Source organism: Vulpes vulpes, unplaced genomic scaffold, assembly GCF_048418805.1.
Source record: "Vulpes vulpes isolate BD-2025 unplaced genomic scaffold, VulVul3 Bu000000628, whole genome shotgun sequence".
Taxonomy (NCBI): Eukaryota; Metazoa; Chordata; class Mammalia; order Carnivora; family Canidae; genus Vulpes; species Vulpes vulpes.
In genome coordinates this window covers 35,711-50,763 of record NW_027325682.1, presented here as the reverse complement: position 1 = coordinate 50,763, position 15,053 = coordinate 35,711, and the positions used below count along the sequence as shown (strand labels likewise).

The 15,053-nt window shown below is 35.7% G+C and overlaps 1 long non-coding RNA gene across 3 annotated transcripts in view; it reads left to right on the top strand.

Moving 5' to 3' along the window:
- LOC140596592 (uncharacterized) overlaps positions 1–14,750 on the top strand; it is a 41,500-nt gene extending 26,750 nt beyond the window's left edge. Inside the window, exons 4-7 of one of the 3 annotated variants that reach the window (XR_011998503.1) lie at positions 3,402–3,449; positions 3,871–3,917; positions 12,719–12,780; positions 12,895–14,750. This is a non-coding gene — a long non-coding RNA (uncharacterized lncRNA). Of the gene's footprint in view, positions 1–3,401; positions 3,450–3,870; positions 5,520–12,718; positions 12,781–12,894 lie in introns of those variants that run through there. The other 2 variants (XR_011998504.1, XR_011998502.1) reach the window with 2 other exon arrangements.
- Positions 14,751–15,053: the final 303 nt, after the last annotated feature.

Below are 15,053 nucleotides of genomic sequence, written 5' to 3'. Positions count from 1 at the left end.
ACTAAAATCAATTAAGACCTATCGTCTCAATTGATAGTAAATTTCATATAGACTAAAATATGCTCATCCATTTTAAGCTATTCTTTTGTCTCAGATTTCCAGCACACTTGGTTACATACAGGTATAGATATAGATTAAGGCTACATAAGGTATCTGCAATATAGGGACTTATGCAGATATGAACAAAGTGATGGAAGTAAATATTAATTGATTAATATTAATATTAATAATTAATTCTAATAACTTTTTGACGTATGACAAGGAGGTAATTCCCAAACTGGGAAACATTTTCATTATCTTTCCAACCCATGCATTCTGAGAGGTAGTTTTAATAACATATACCACTAATATAATACATTTGACTGTTTATTGATTGATTGATTTTTGTTTTATTTTATTTCTTTTTAAGTAGGCTCCACACCCAGCATGGAGCCCAACACAGGGCTGGAACTCACAACCCTGAGATCAAAACCTAAACTGAGATCAAAAGTAGGTCGCTTAACTGACTGAGCCACCCAGGTGCCCATAAGTTTGACTATAAAAAAATAAATGAAGTATTGTTTCTCTAAATCAAACCATAATAATTGAAGGGTACTAAATTTCAGTCTGTAGTGAGCTATTAATTAAAGATGAACATATCTGTGTATTTCAACAGAGCAGAAGGTGTTGAATTTCAGGAAATTTGCAGGCCTAGGAGATATTTGCATTTTTAAAAGGAATCACAAGAAACACTATTGTATGAATTTTACACCCACGGATCTCCTAAATTTTAAAATGAAACCAATAATGTGTCTTGTTCCAAAAGTATGATTGACTTAATGTGTTGAAGTTTTTTGTTTTTAATATATATAGTTTTTCCATGACCAATTAGTTGATATACAATGGCCTGTGTCTTCTCCTACAGTATGTGATACATTTTTGGTGAACATGCACTATATTTGCTGCTTCCATAATAAATCTTCAAGTTATCTAACAGAAAGATGTTTATACAATGGGTACAGATGGTATAGACTGACAAATTTTTAGACATTACTTCTTAACACAGTGTCTTTTAACACAGCTTCTCTGGAATGTTGCATATAGGAATTCTAGTTAGAGAAAACATATGTAAACTATGTCTTATAATAAAAGGTAATTTTTTAATCTTTATATTTGTTGTTTAAAATGGGATTGCTAATGTCTCTGTTTCAGCCTTTATGCTAGTTTTATTTTTTGAGATGTAATTAACTACAATAAAGTCTAATTTATAGTTAGAATTTGGTAAGTTGTGACAATATATAAACCTGTGAAACAATTAATACAATCAGGATATTGAACCCATCTCCATAACCTACAAAAATTTGTGTCTTCCCTTGGTAATCACAGTTCCCAACCAAGCTACCTCCAACCTTTCCTAGGCAATAACTGATTTTATTTCTGACATCTTTTATTGGTTTGAATTTTCTAAAATTTTCTTTAGTTAGATCCTATAGTATATGCTTTTTTGTGTGTGTCTTATTTTTTTTAAGATTTTATTTATTCATGAGAGACACACACAGAGAGAGAGAGGCAGAGACATGAGCAGAGGGAGAAGCAGATTCCCTGGGGGGACCCTGATGTGGGACTTGATCCCAAGAACCCAGGATCATGACCTCACCCAAAGACAGATGCTCAACCGCTGAGCTACCCAAGTGCCCCTCAGTTTTAAGATATTATGAATAATAATATTATGAATATTATGAATAAAACTACAAACAATTTGCATATAAATCTTTGTATAGGTATTGCTTTTTTTTTCCTCTCAGGTATATGTCTCAGATAACACAGTAGTGTTATGTTTAACCATTCAAGGTTTAAATCTTACTATTTTTGTTTCCATTTTTCCATGTGTTCTTTGTTGCCTTTTTCTTCTCTTTAATTTATACTAATTGGATATTTTTATGAATTCACATATCACTTTTGTTCACCAATTAACTATAAATACTTATTTTAGTGATTGCAGGTTGATGGTATATATGTTTAACGTTTCAACACTTCAAGTAATATTAAACCATTTCATGTAAAGTGTGAGAACCTTATAATAGTATACTTCCATTTCTATCCTCATGGCCATTTGTTATTGTTGTCACACATTTATTTCCCCATATGTTATAAACTCCACACCACATTGTTATTATTTTTGCTTTAACGGTAAATAATCATTTTTTCCAGTTTAAAATTGTGGTAAAATATACATGATATATTAAAATTGACCATCTTGAGGGGATCCCTGGGTGTCTCAGTGGTTTAGTACCTGCCTTCGGTCCAGGGCAAGATCTCGGAGTCCTGGGATCAAGTCCTGCATCGGGCTCCCTGCAAGGAGCCTGCGTCTCCCTCTGCCTGTGTCTCTGCCTCTCTCTCTCTCACTCTCTCTCTCTGTGTGTCTGTCATGAATAAATAAATAAAATCTTAAAACACACACACATACACACCTCCCTGTTTATCTACAATGGCTGTGCAAATTTGCATTCTGATCAACAGTGCACAAGGGTTCCAATTTCCTGGAAAATATCCCATGTACAGTTGAAAAGAATGATTGTTGTTGGGTAGAGAACTCTATATATATGTTTGTTAGATGTAACTGGTTTAGTTGTGTGGTTCAAGTCCTCTATTTCCTTCTTCCCTCTCCAGAGAAATCTCTTCTGATTTTTCTAATCATTATTGAGAGTGAAGTATTAAAGCATCAAACTATTATTGCAAAACTATTTCTTTAAGGCTTCTTCCAAGAAGAAAGATTAGATTACCAAGGGAAGACAACCTTGCTTTATATATTTTGATTGTTATTAGGTATATAAATGTTTATAATTTTGTATCATGCCGTATGAACATTAATATATAATGTCCCTTAACTTTTATTACCTTTTTTTCATTTAAAGTTTATTTTTTCTAGTGTTACTATAGCCACCCTCTCCTCTTTTGGTTACTATTTGCAAGGGTTTTTTCCATCTTTTCACTTTCCACACGTTCGTGTCTTGGATCTAAAGTGAGTCTCTTATAGACAGCAGATAGTTTAACCATGTTTTAACCCATTCAGCCATTCTCTATGTTTGGATTGGAGAATTTAATCAATTTATATTTAATGTAATTACTGATAAAGACTTCTGTCATTTTGCTATTTGATTTACATCAAATATGTCTTATAGCTTTTTTGTCCCTAATTTCTTGCATTACCATATTCTTTCATGTTTAGTTGATTCTTTTAGTGAAACATTTAAAGTCCTGTCTAACCCCCTCTTGTGTGTATTCTAAAGCTATTTTCTTTGTGAATACTATGAGGATTATATTTAAAATTATACCTGAAACTATAATAATATGCTAATTTGAATTTGTCAATACTATATGAAAGCTCTGCTCCTTTATAGCTCTATCCCTATTCCTTTCAGGTGCTGATGTCACAAAATTACATCTTTATATGCTGTATATCCAAAACCGTAAGTTGATATTTTTTTAATTCACCAGTTTTTTTAAATTATGTAGAAAACAAAATGTGGAATTACAAACCAAACTTCCAATGATACTTTTAGACTAATAATAGTATTTTAAAAAGTTTTCATTTCTTATTCCTACAAAAAACAGAAAGTAAAGTTACCAACTATTGTTACAGTAATAATAGCTTTTGTAATTGCTTATATATTTATATTTCCTGAAATCCTTGTTTCTTCATACATCTTTCAGTTACCATCTATTATATTTTCCTTTTGACATTCAAGACTCTAGTATTTCTTGCAGAGCATGTGTAGTGGTAACAAATTCCCTCAGATTTTTATAAGACAAAAATCTTAATTTATGATATTTTTGAAGTACAATTTTGCTGGATATATTATTCTTGGTTTATACTTTTTCTTCTTTTAGAACTTGGAATATATCAGCTCACTTTCTTATGGCCTCCAAAATTTCTGGTGAGAAATCTGCTTATAATTTTAGTGAAGATCCCTTATATATGATAAGTCATTTTTCTTTTGTTACCTACAAGATTCTCTGGTTTTGGCTTTTGGCAGTTTGATTAAAATGGGTCTTGATGTGGGTCTTTGAGTTTATCCTGAATAGATTCGGTTGAGCCTCCTATACTGGCTTGAATAGTAATCTCCCAAAATATATATCCACTCAGAACCCATGCAGGTGACTTTATTTGAAAGTGGTGTCTTTGTAGATACAATCAAGTTAAGATGAAAACATAGTGGATTAAGGTGGAGCTTAAATCCAATATGACTGGTGTTCTCATAAGAAGAAAGAGATTCATAAACAAATCCAAAAGGAGAGCACCATGTAAAGACAAAGGCAGAGAGTGGAGTGATATATCTACAAGTCAAGTAATTTCAAGAATGGCCAGCAACCACCAGGAACAAGGAGAGAACCTCCGGTCACCACCAATCTTGTCAACACTTTAATTTGAACTTCCAATCTTCTGAATTAGGAGAAAATAAATTTTTGTTGTTTTAAGCTACCCAATTTTTAGTAGTTTGTTACAGTGGCCCTAAGAAACTAATAAAACTCCCCTTAGTCTTTAGATGCATAAGGTTGCAGCTGAATTTGGAACTTCAGTTGTAGACCTATTGGAATATGTTTCTTTCACAAATTAGAATAGCAAATTAATGGAATCCTTATTTCCTAGTGATGAAGTTTAGGTAATGTGAGATTATATAGTGTCATGGTGTTTGAAAAATGTATGAAGAGTTTTAGGTTTATGTGGATGTAAACTCGGGGTCCTTGCTTTCTGTTGTCCTTTTAAGATACGTCTAGGGTTACTGTACAAAAAGAAGGACTTTCGAGAGACTGGAGACAAGGATAAAGAAGAAAAGATCTGAGAGCTATTTCTAAGGAGGAAAAAATGGCCTACCCCAATATTGATTCCCTCCCTTATGTTTTCCAGAAATATTTCAGGATTTCTATGAGCCATTGTCTGCTATAAGCTTATCACTCTTACTCTTCCCTAAAATACTTACTTATTATGACTATCTGATATAAATTCACCATAATATTTTAGTTTAAGGAAATAAGTTCATTTTTTATTGTATTATTATTGTCACTGTTACTATTTTCAATAACAAGCTGTCAATTTAATCGGGAGCAGATATGACTTAACACACTTGAGTAGAAAAGGTAACTCTAAGTTTCTACCAGCTATCTTGCTTTGTCTTTTTGCCAACAGAGATGTCCCAAGCAGAGATTGTTCCTTTAATCACAGTCCGTAATGGAAAGGCATATAAAGCATACAAACATATAGCTCCTGACTAAAAGTAAATGTGCTTAAAATTACTAAAAGTAATGTTTTATGCCACTGAAGTTTGGGAGCTATTTGTTACCAAAGCAAATCTATCTAAAAACAGTCTTTAAAAATAAAAATGTAACAACTTTTACAAGACTAAGTTTAATGGTTGGCAGATGATTAATGGGTAAAATGAAATTTTGTAAATTTCTTCATCTTTCACAGCTTAGATGGAATATATATTGTTGTAATTGAAATATCACAAAAAATAAAAACTAGAACTATTACCATTTAATATTTCTTTCTTAATTCTCTCTCCTATTAGTAGCCTTAAGTAACATTTATTAGATTTAGCAAATGTGTATGCATTGTAATAGGACTTTATGGAAACTCATATCATGGTTTGGAATCACTTTCCACATTTATGATTTGGAATCATTTTCCACATTCATGATTTTTCACATCCTTGTGATGCGCTCTGCGCAATAAAATATAAGGGAAATCACAGTGGATCAGTTATGCATTTAGGCCTCAAGTGTTATTGAATACTTCTGCCTATTTTCTGGAACTCCTTCTATGACTATGAGAGAAAGCCAAAGATAGCTTATTGGAAGATGAGAGACAGGGGGGATGCTAGAGCCAGCTCTTATTGACTTGGAGGAGCCAATCATGTGTATCTTTTACGAACTTCACATTCAGCTAAATCACATCGTCGTTGCTAGACCAAAATTACCAAGGCTGAACACTGATCTGCCTTTCTGAGTCAAAATGTTTTCTCAGTGTTATCTCTTTGTATTGGGGTCTTAATTCGGTAAATTTTTTCAACATTTGAAATCACTGAGTTTCTGAAATCTCTATTTTATTTTTTATTCCTACTTGCAAACTGGCCACTTTTTTTCAGTTTGCCTCTTTTTTTCAAAATACGTTTCTTAAAGAAATCACCCCAAACTGAAACATACTACCAATGCCAATCTTTAGATCTAAACATTTCTTAGTTATCCAGTCTTCCTTGTAAATTACTTCAAAAAACAATTTTATCAAATATTTCACCAATGCAGTCTTTAACTTCTGATTAACGTTGTCTTTTACAATCTGGAGAATTTATAAGCCAATGCCACATACTTTATTTTTTAAGGCACCACTTTACTTTTGATACTATCAACTGGGAGGTTTGTCTCAACATTATACTCCATCAAGAATATAATTTGGTGACGATTCTACTGTCTGCAGTGAGATGTAGATTGCTGTGGTAGTGAAAGGGGACATTGCAAATTATGTCCTACTTCTTAGAGGTTTCTACTCTAAGAAGCACATGACTTCATATAATGTGTGGAGTGGCAAAGAATAATACTATCATTTTCCCAAAAAGAGGGAAAGCAAAAATCTACAATAACATTAATGATTACTACGGTAGCTATTAAAAGAAGAAATAATAGAATATCACATATACCAGATCTAAAGAATGACATGATTTGAGGAAGAAAGACATGTGGCTATTTGTTTTGGTGTACAATGATATAATCACATGCAGAGTGCAGAGTGCAATATTGGATGTGAAAAGAGAGCCAGCATTTGCATGCTGCACAGAAACAGTATCAATGACCAGTTAGTCTTAACAAGAGCAGCAGGGTGAAGAAAAGAAAACTACAGCAATATTCATATGAGTAACTACATGTCCTATTCCATTTTGGCACGGAAGGCGGCTCAGAATATCAAGATAACAAAAAGTAAAAGATGTATGCCTCAGTTTCATTCTTGGGATAGCTATCTGGCTAGTTTTGTGGGAAAGAAGGAGGCAAGCATTAAAACGAATATGAAACTGAAGCTTTAAAGTTGGCCAAATTTTTGTTTATAATTGAAATGACCATAAAATTGGAAATGTGCACAAGACAGGCACTACTGTGGAATTAGAAGGGAGATTTTAAAATATTGCTGAAGGCAGTGTTTGTACACAAACAAAATAGGCACAGCCATTTCTTATTATTGGTGGGTAGTTATATTCTATAAAGTGACCACACATGCCAAAATAGCAAATACAGAACCACTTTTCCTAAGGATAATGCAGGGATATATTCCTGAGAACTGATCACAACATCTTTATCAACTGATCAATATATAACTTTGTTTTATGTTTCTCTTTAAAAATACTTTCTTTAATATATATTGTTGATTGATTAACTTTGAATTAATGGCAAATAGCACTATAACTCTTGTCTGAATGCAGCTTACCACATGTATTTTCTTTGTAAGACACATTGTACACTTTTGCACATAGGAACACTAGACAGCACTTCAGCATGATATTGGAGACCAAAAGAAGCTAAATCAACGATAAAAAGCTTAAATATGTAAAAACAAAACAAAGAATAAAAACCAAAGTATGACACCAAATAGACTAAGGGATATGGCAGGAGGAAGGATTATTAAGTTGAGACTATTTCACTTACAGGTGAGAAATGTCGACCGTACCTTGATTCTAAGTTTTCGTAAAAATGCAAAAGTCTAAGACTCTAAGAAGTGTTGTGAGAACAGAGCAAATAAGATATTTCTGTGGTTGGAGTAGTGAGTTCTAGTTTGGAGTTCGAGAAGAACTTTTCAAAGTTCTTTTCAAGAATAATTTTGAATAAATAATAAACGTATACATATATATTTGTATGCAAATGTATTTATAATTGTAAGAAATCATGAAACGTCAGGAATATAAAAAATGAGCTATCTCTCTTACTCAAGTCCTCCTACTATTCAGAACTCCTTATTGGATGACACATAGTGTTACAAAGAGGGAAGGAATCTAGAAGGACATGGCATTTGAACAGGGCTTTAATAGGTCTTCTGGATTTGGAGAAATGAAGATGCATTATCAGTGCATTTATAGAGACAGTATGAGAAAATCTCGATTGAGGGGATCCCTGGGTGGCTCATTGGTTTAGGACCTGCCTTTGGCCCAGGGCGTGATCCTGGAGTCCCGGGATCGAGTCCCACCTTGGGCTCCCTGCAGGGAGCCTGCTTCTCCCTCTGCCTGTGTCTCTGCCTCTCTCTCTCTCTCTCTGTGTCTCTCATGAATAAATAAATAAAATATTAAAAAAAAGAAAATTGCCAATTATAGATTTAGTGAGAAGTTCCAAGTTACATGATCATATTACAATTCTCTTTTGAATCATGAGTTAAATATGCCAAGGAGTAGAAGTTATATCAGTGGATCTCAGAAGTGTATTCTTAATTTCCCTTCACTGTTAAAATTGTTCCTTAATATCCCATGAAAATCTTTACCTATTAATTTCATCCTAGTGACTTATTTTAGTACAAAAAGGATTATATAAGACTACAAGAAAGCCAAATCAAACAGTAAAAAGAAATTAATGAAATACAACCTTGTTTGAATTTAACTGTTATTTCTGATAGTTTCAAAAACCTTTGGGGTTTTAAACAAACTCAACTGAAATAGTTCTACAGTCCCATGAAGTAGGTGCAGGCATTATAATCTCTATATTACAGCTGGGAACCTTGAGGCACAAAGCCATTTAAGCGATATGTCCGAGGTCACTGAGCAAGTAAGTCACTGGTGAGGCCAATAATAGAATCCCAATTGTTCAGCTAGTTCTTTGTTCAGAAGACCATATTGGTTTTTTTATTACGCCAAGGATAAAATTTAGCTTTATATCAGAGGATATTTCTTCTTACATGCCAACCAAAAAATCAACATTTAAAAAAGTCATTAAATGGGGATCCCTGCGTGGCGCAGTGGTTTGGTGCCTGCCTTTGGCCCAGGGCGCAATCCTGGAGACCCGGGATCGAATCCCACATCAGGCTCCCAGTGCATGGAGCCTGCTTCTCCCTCTGCCTGTGTCTCTGCCTCTCTCTCTCTCTCTCTCTCTCTGTGACTATCATAAATAAATAAAAATTAAAAAAATTAAAAATAAAATAAAATAAAATAAAAAAATAAAATATAAAAAAATCATTAAATGGATATTAAATCAAATCATATTTCATGCTTGAGATTTTCAAGTTACTCTCAGAAAAGTGTTTTCTTGTTGTTTAAGAGGAAAATACCCATACATAGTTTTTTGTTGTCATCATCTCAATTCATAAAACTTTTCTCCCTCCCCTAAATATTTAATGACTCTATTTAACTATGAGTATGTTCTGGTTTCTGCACAAGAAAATGCAAGCCATAGTAATTGGCTTTGCCTTCAGACAGCTGAGTCAGCAAGAAATCAGAGAGCCTATAGAAACCTTTTTATTTCCTATCAGTTTTTCAGAGTTTTAAGCCATTGAAATATATTGAAAAAATCTGGGAGGGAACTAAACCATGCAAATTAACCTTACATCTGCTTTATACAACTCTTGAACCTCCAGATTTGTAATTCCTTATCTGTGGCTGCTCAAACAATTTTCTGGTTCATAATGCTGTCTGTGCCATGGTAGGAAAGGAAAGTGGATTATAGTCTGAAGCACATGTTTGTCTCAAAGTGCTTCTATTTTTCCAGTCACGAAGAGAATCTTTTTCCCCTCTTGTGGGAATCCTCGAGAGCTAGAAATTCTATGTTTTAAGTTTCATCCCTACGCATATGGATTTTGTGGAAATGATTTTATAAAGTTCAAAGTTGTTAAATATATTAAAAGAAATATATGCTCCTACACTCTAAAAAAGGACTATAGATATATTTATCTCTCTTTATACACTATATGCCTATCACATATAAACTCATATAGACATACATTTACACAAATGTAACATAGGCCATTTTAGAATTACAAGCAATTATAATAATAGATAGCATTTACTAAGAAATCACCTTTTACCAGACACTCTGTGAAAGTTTTTGTATATAATATCTTATTTGTCCTCATTACATTACAGAGTGACTATTATTATTCCTTTGACTTACTTAACAAGGAAACTGAGACACTGAGAGCATATGTCAATTGTCCAAAGTTACACAGCTTTTACGTGGGACAAGAGTGTTGGAAACACAGGTGGTTTATTTTTCCTACACTGCGTGTGAATAGAAATTATTTGTGGACATGTGAGTAAAATAAAAATGTGTAAAGTCTAGAGCTTTAGTCAAAATTGACTAGATTCATAAACTAAGATCTAGAAAAGAGAAATGTCTTCCATAGGTTGTACAGTCAGTCACCCAGGTCCCAAATCTGGAAAATGGCTCCGATAGCATTGCATTATTGCTCTCACAGTTGTCATAATGAAATGATGTCATAAATTGCAAAACAGGTAGGAACTATCTTTTATATAGATAGCCATTTTTTTTTTACATTTTTTCGGCTGAGATAATTTTTAAAATTAGGTAGATGAAATATTTTCCACTTGTTTAGTTTTCTGTTAATGTTTATAAGACAATTGCAAAGGATATATATATATATATATATATATATATATATATATATATATATAGGGATTTCCATTTTCCTATGGCTAGTGTTCAACAGCTTTTCTCCACAGCCATTTATTATTCAAACTCCTTCTCCATAAATGTCACAGAAATAGCTTAAGACACTCGGATATCTGAAATGCTACCATCAGTGCAACATCTTAGTATTTATCTTAGGGTAATCTTTTTTGGTAGGTTTTACACTCTTTACTCTTCCCTTTCTCCTCTGAGTTTGTCTCCATGTTATTCTGGTCACACCTGCGACTTTTAAATGTGCTTCCTCTCACTTCTGTGTGAACAGTTCTTTAACAAATATTGATGTTCTTAATTTTTATTCTATAGCCTACTATTCTTAGTATAAACCACCCCATGGTGGAGGGTGATCATATTTCCCATAATAAACATATTTGGATAATTCTGTATGTGAATGACATGCACACACATACACAACAGAGGACAGTGACCTTCAAATTCCACTTGTTTACTGTACTTTCTCAACCATCCACAGTGAAGGGTACAAAACACATACCAATGATGGTCAGAGGTAGCCCCACAGGGATAGAACACCTATACTGAGGTCGAAAGCTCCAGAATGATTCAGTTATGTGACTGTATCTGGAATAATTTCTTGAAGTTCTATTTTTTAGTAACTATCTTCATGTGGTACTATGTTGATAAAATTTCCTGCTAAAGGTTCATTAAAACAAAACAAAACAAAATGAGAAACCAGATTCAAAAGCTTCTCTGATCTCCCTTGGTTTCTGGAAGGACCTCACTTTCCCATTTAAGGCTGACTTGCTACAATTTAAAACTTTACTCTCAAACTCAACAGTAACATTTCCTCTCTCACCTTCCCAACTGTGTAGCACAGATTAGTCTTACCTTGAGCTAATGAAAGATGGAGTTAAGCAGAGAAAATTATGGTCTGTCTTTCCCAAACTTCCCTTCCCTCCTTTTGTGTACTGAGGCATGAGTTAAGAAAGGGAACTCCAATATTTTCTTACTCACTAGCGTGGGATTGTAGTCTTTTCTTTGCTTGATATAATTATTATATCCCTTGTCTATGAGCTCCAACAAACCATGACAAAGTATTTGTGTGTAGCTCCCCTAGGCATTTTTACATTTGTGGGTTTGGCCCCATCTCTCAGCTGACCCTTAGCTGATGAATTCCTTTAATGTTTAATGTCCCTTTTGCCCCTTCACTCCTCAAATCTGTAGGTGTCATGGCAAGGCTATATCCCCCAATTGTATTTGCCCTTCGAGGTCCCGTGGGACCCTGCAGAATGCTCCCCCTGTATCCTTGGAGAAGGTGTTTCTGCTCCTTCTCGTGTCTGCAGCTTACCCATACGCACAGATACACACATTCTCTCCCCCCTCTCTTCATTTCTCTTTCCAATTCTCCTTCCTTCTGTTCATTTAGCACAGGAGATTTTCAGGAATCCTTGTTCCAAGCACATGTATAAACAAAGAATGAAAACTGTTTCCTCTTCTTGAAGCCTTTACCAAACTTTCAAAATAAAATTCATAGAGCCCCCTTCCATGTCCCCAAAGTGGGGAGGCTTTCCATGAACAGCAATCTCTGCAACATGTCAACCATAGTATTATTTTCCAATGTTCATTCTATAGTAATTGGTAGGGATGAATGAGCAGGGTTAACGTGTGTCCTTTCTCTAACCGGCACCTCTCAACAATTCCAATTTCCGGTGGTTCTCTGAATTTAGAATGTTAAGTACTTAAAACAAGGTGCCGTCAGCTTACACCATAAGTCCAGAATACAAGAAACCACCCACATTTTGTTACACTGGATCAAAGATGATTCATCGGAGAGAAAGCAGTGGTTGCAAAGGCCCTTAAGGGCCATTCTCTTCTGGCATCTTAACAAACTCTGACTTCATCTTTGACATTTAACTGCTGAAAGTTTTCAAGCCCTGTGTCTTCTGCCCCACAACTGGCTAAGCTGATAAGAAAGGCTGGGTGCTCCCTCCTTTGGCAGGAGTAGGAAACTCCAACCATGCAAATCCCAGGAACATTCAAGGGAACATTCACTCAAGCAGATCCCCTAATTTCAAGAAAAGCCTAACTGGTCTCTTTTATCTGTTATCTCCAGGCTCTGCTTTTGGACCTGCTCGTGAGATAACAGTTTTTTTTTTTTTAAGAAGGCTTCATTATGTGAGTAATAAACCTTTCTGTATCCTCTCTGTTTTGTGGGGGTTTTTTTGTTTGTTTGTAAAAAATCACTTTTTGTTTAGGTATCCATGACATGTAACGTCATGTTGCTTTCAGGTGCACACATAATGATTCAATATTTGTATATATCATGAAATGATCATGATGCAGACTCCTGACCGCACTCCTGCCAAGGAAGAGAACCTGCCCCTGAAGCAAGCCCGGGAATCATCCTTATGATGATCCTTTGAGAACGTACCTTGCAGAAACGTAGTAGGCCTGGAGGGAGCTGACTAGTTCCCGGTGAAGACGGCCGCCTTGGAGCACTCCCATCCCCAGCTGAGGAAGCTCGACGGGGCGTCAGTTGTCCAACGTGTCGTGGAGGCCAAGCATCTGGGCAGGCAGCCCCAACTGGTCGAGGGTCTGACTAGGGGCCCAGTCACCCCACAGTGCAGCACATCCCTGGACAATGGAGGGAGCCGGTCCTGTCACGGCAGGGAGGTGCCCCTGGAGATCTGGCTGGAAGCCCTGGAGGAGGCTCCCCACATCCAGGACCCGCCCCGTCATCCTGTGCCATGGAGCCGGCCGGCAGGTGCACGTGCTCTGCCTGCCCAGGCCTCCCCACGCAAGCAGCGCGGCCTCCCTGAGGAGAACGCACACGCCGCGAGGACCCGCCAGATCTGGCGTCTTCGGCCCACGGCCCAGACCCGGGCGCTCTCCCCCGGACCGCCAGGAGCGTCTCGTGTGTGGACGAGACCCAGGACAGGCGGCGGCTCACGTCTAGGACACCGCCGAGGAGGGGCGCTGCGTGCGGCCAGCGTGCGTGACGTGCGTGCGTGACGTGCGCCTGACGTCCCCATACGCAATTATCTACTTAGAGGCTTATGAAAGATTTTCTTCACTTTTTAATTGAATAATTAATATAAATATTATTGGATATGCAGCCATGTATACAAGGCTTCATTAAATCCACTAGTAAATTTAGGGTAGTTTACATTAGTTCACTGAGCAAAGAAATTGTTTTAATTGTCTTTGTATTACAAAAATCCAATGACATTCTGAGACAAAAATATGTTCTTACTAAATATTTGTTGAATGAATGAATAAATTAATGAGAAGAAGAAATCCCCTAAAGTGATAAGCTATACATGCGTGTAACTGAAAGAATAAAACAAAGTAATAGGAAACATTAGTATTTTACTTGGTTACTATTTATTTTCTCATCCATTCCTGGCACTGGATTACGGGTATACCTCATGTTATGGTGCTTTGCTTTATTGTGCTTCCCACGTACTGCAATTTTTTATATATTGAAGATTTGTGGCAACTCCTGTTGAGCAGGTCTATTGGTGCCATTTTTCCAACAGTATTTGCTGACCTCGTGTCTTTATGTCAAGTTTAGGTAATTCTTGCAGCATCTCAAGTATTTTCACTATTGTAATGCTTCTTATCATAATGTGTGATCAGTAACCATTGTTGTCACTACTGTAACTGTTTTAGCGCACCATAAAACACGCCCTTAGAAGACAACAAACTGAATCAATAAATGTGGTGTGTGTTCTGACTCCTCCACTGACTGGCTGTTCCTTCATCTCTGTTCCTGTCCTCGGGCCTTCCTACTTCCTGAGACACCATGGAATTTGCACTGGTTAAGGAATAAAAGTGGTGAAGTAGGTGATGGCTAGTGAAAACACTATAAGGATAATAGCTTGGAGTGCTCAATTTGGTTGAAGAATTGTTGATGTGGGGATGATAGAATACTTAAATTGAAAAACTAAAGTAATGGTGGATGAGAAATATGCTTGAAATTGGGATGGTGGCTGAGGAATCACGGCTATAACAATGTCATGGATCTGACCAAGAGAATATGTGCTGGAAGCTGGTACTGAATTATCCAATAGTTTAAAAACATGCTTAGCATGTGTATATGTACACCACATGCAACCACTTATTCACTTATGGGCAAGAATGTGCAAGCTAACAAATAATTAAATTTGAAATAATTTTATATTTTAAATATTTATTTCAAAAGACTAATAAAATCCTAATTTGCTTGGAAATTTTGTTTTATTATTAATTATGTTCATTTTAAATTAGATATGGGTAAGATACCCTAGTCTTTTCTGGGTAAGGAACGCTTAATCCTGGGTCCAAATAAAGGTGAGTTGGAGGAGGAGGATTGGAATTTAGTGGTCAAAGAACTGAAAAAATTGAGTTTTAATGCATTATCAACAAGATGAATCAATGTTTCTTATGGAAAATGCTATGAAGAATTC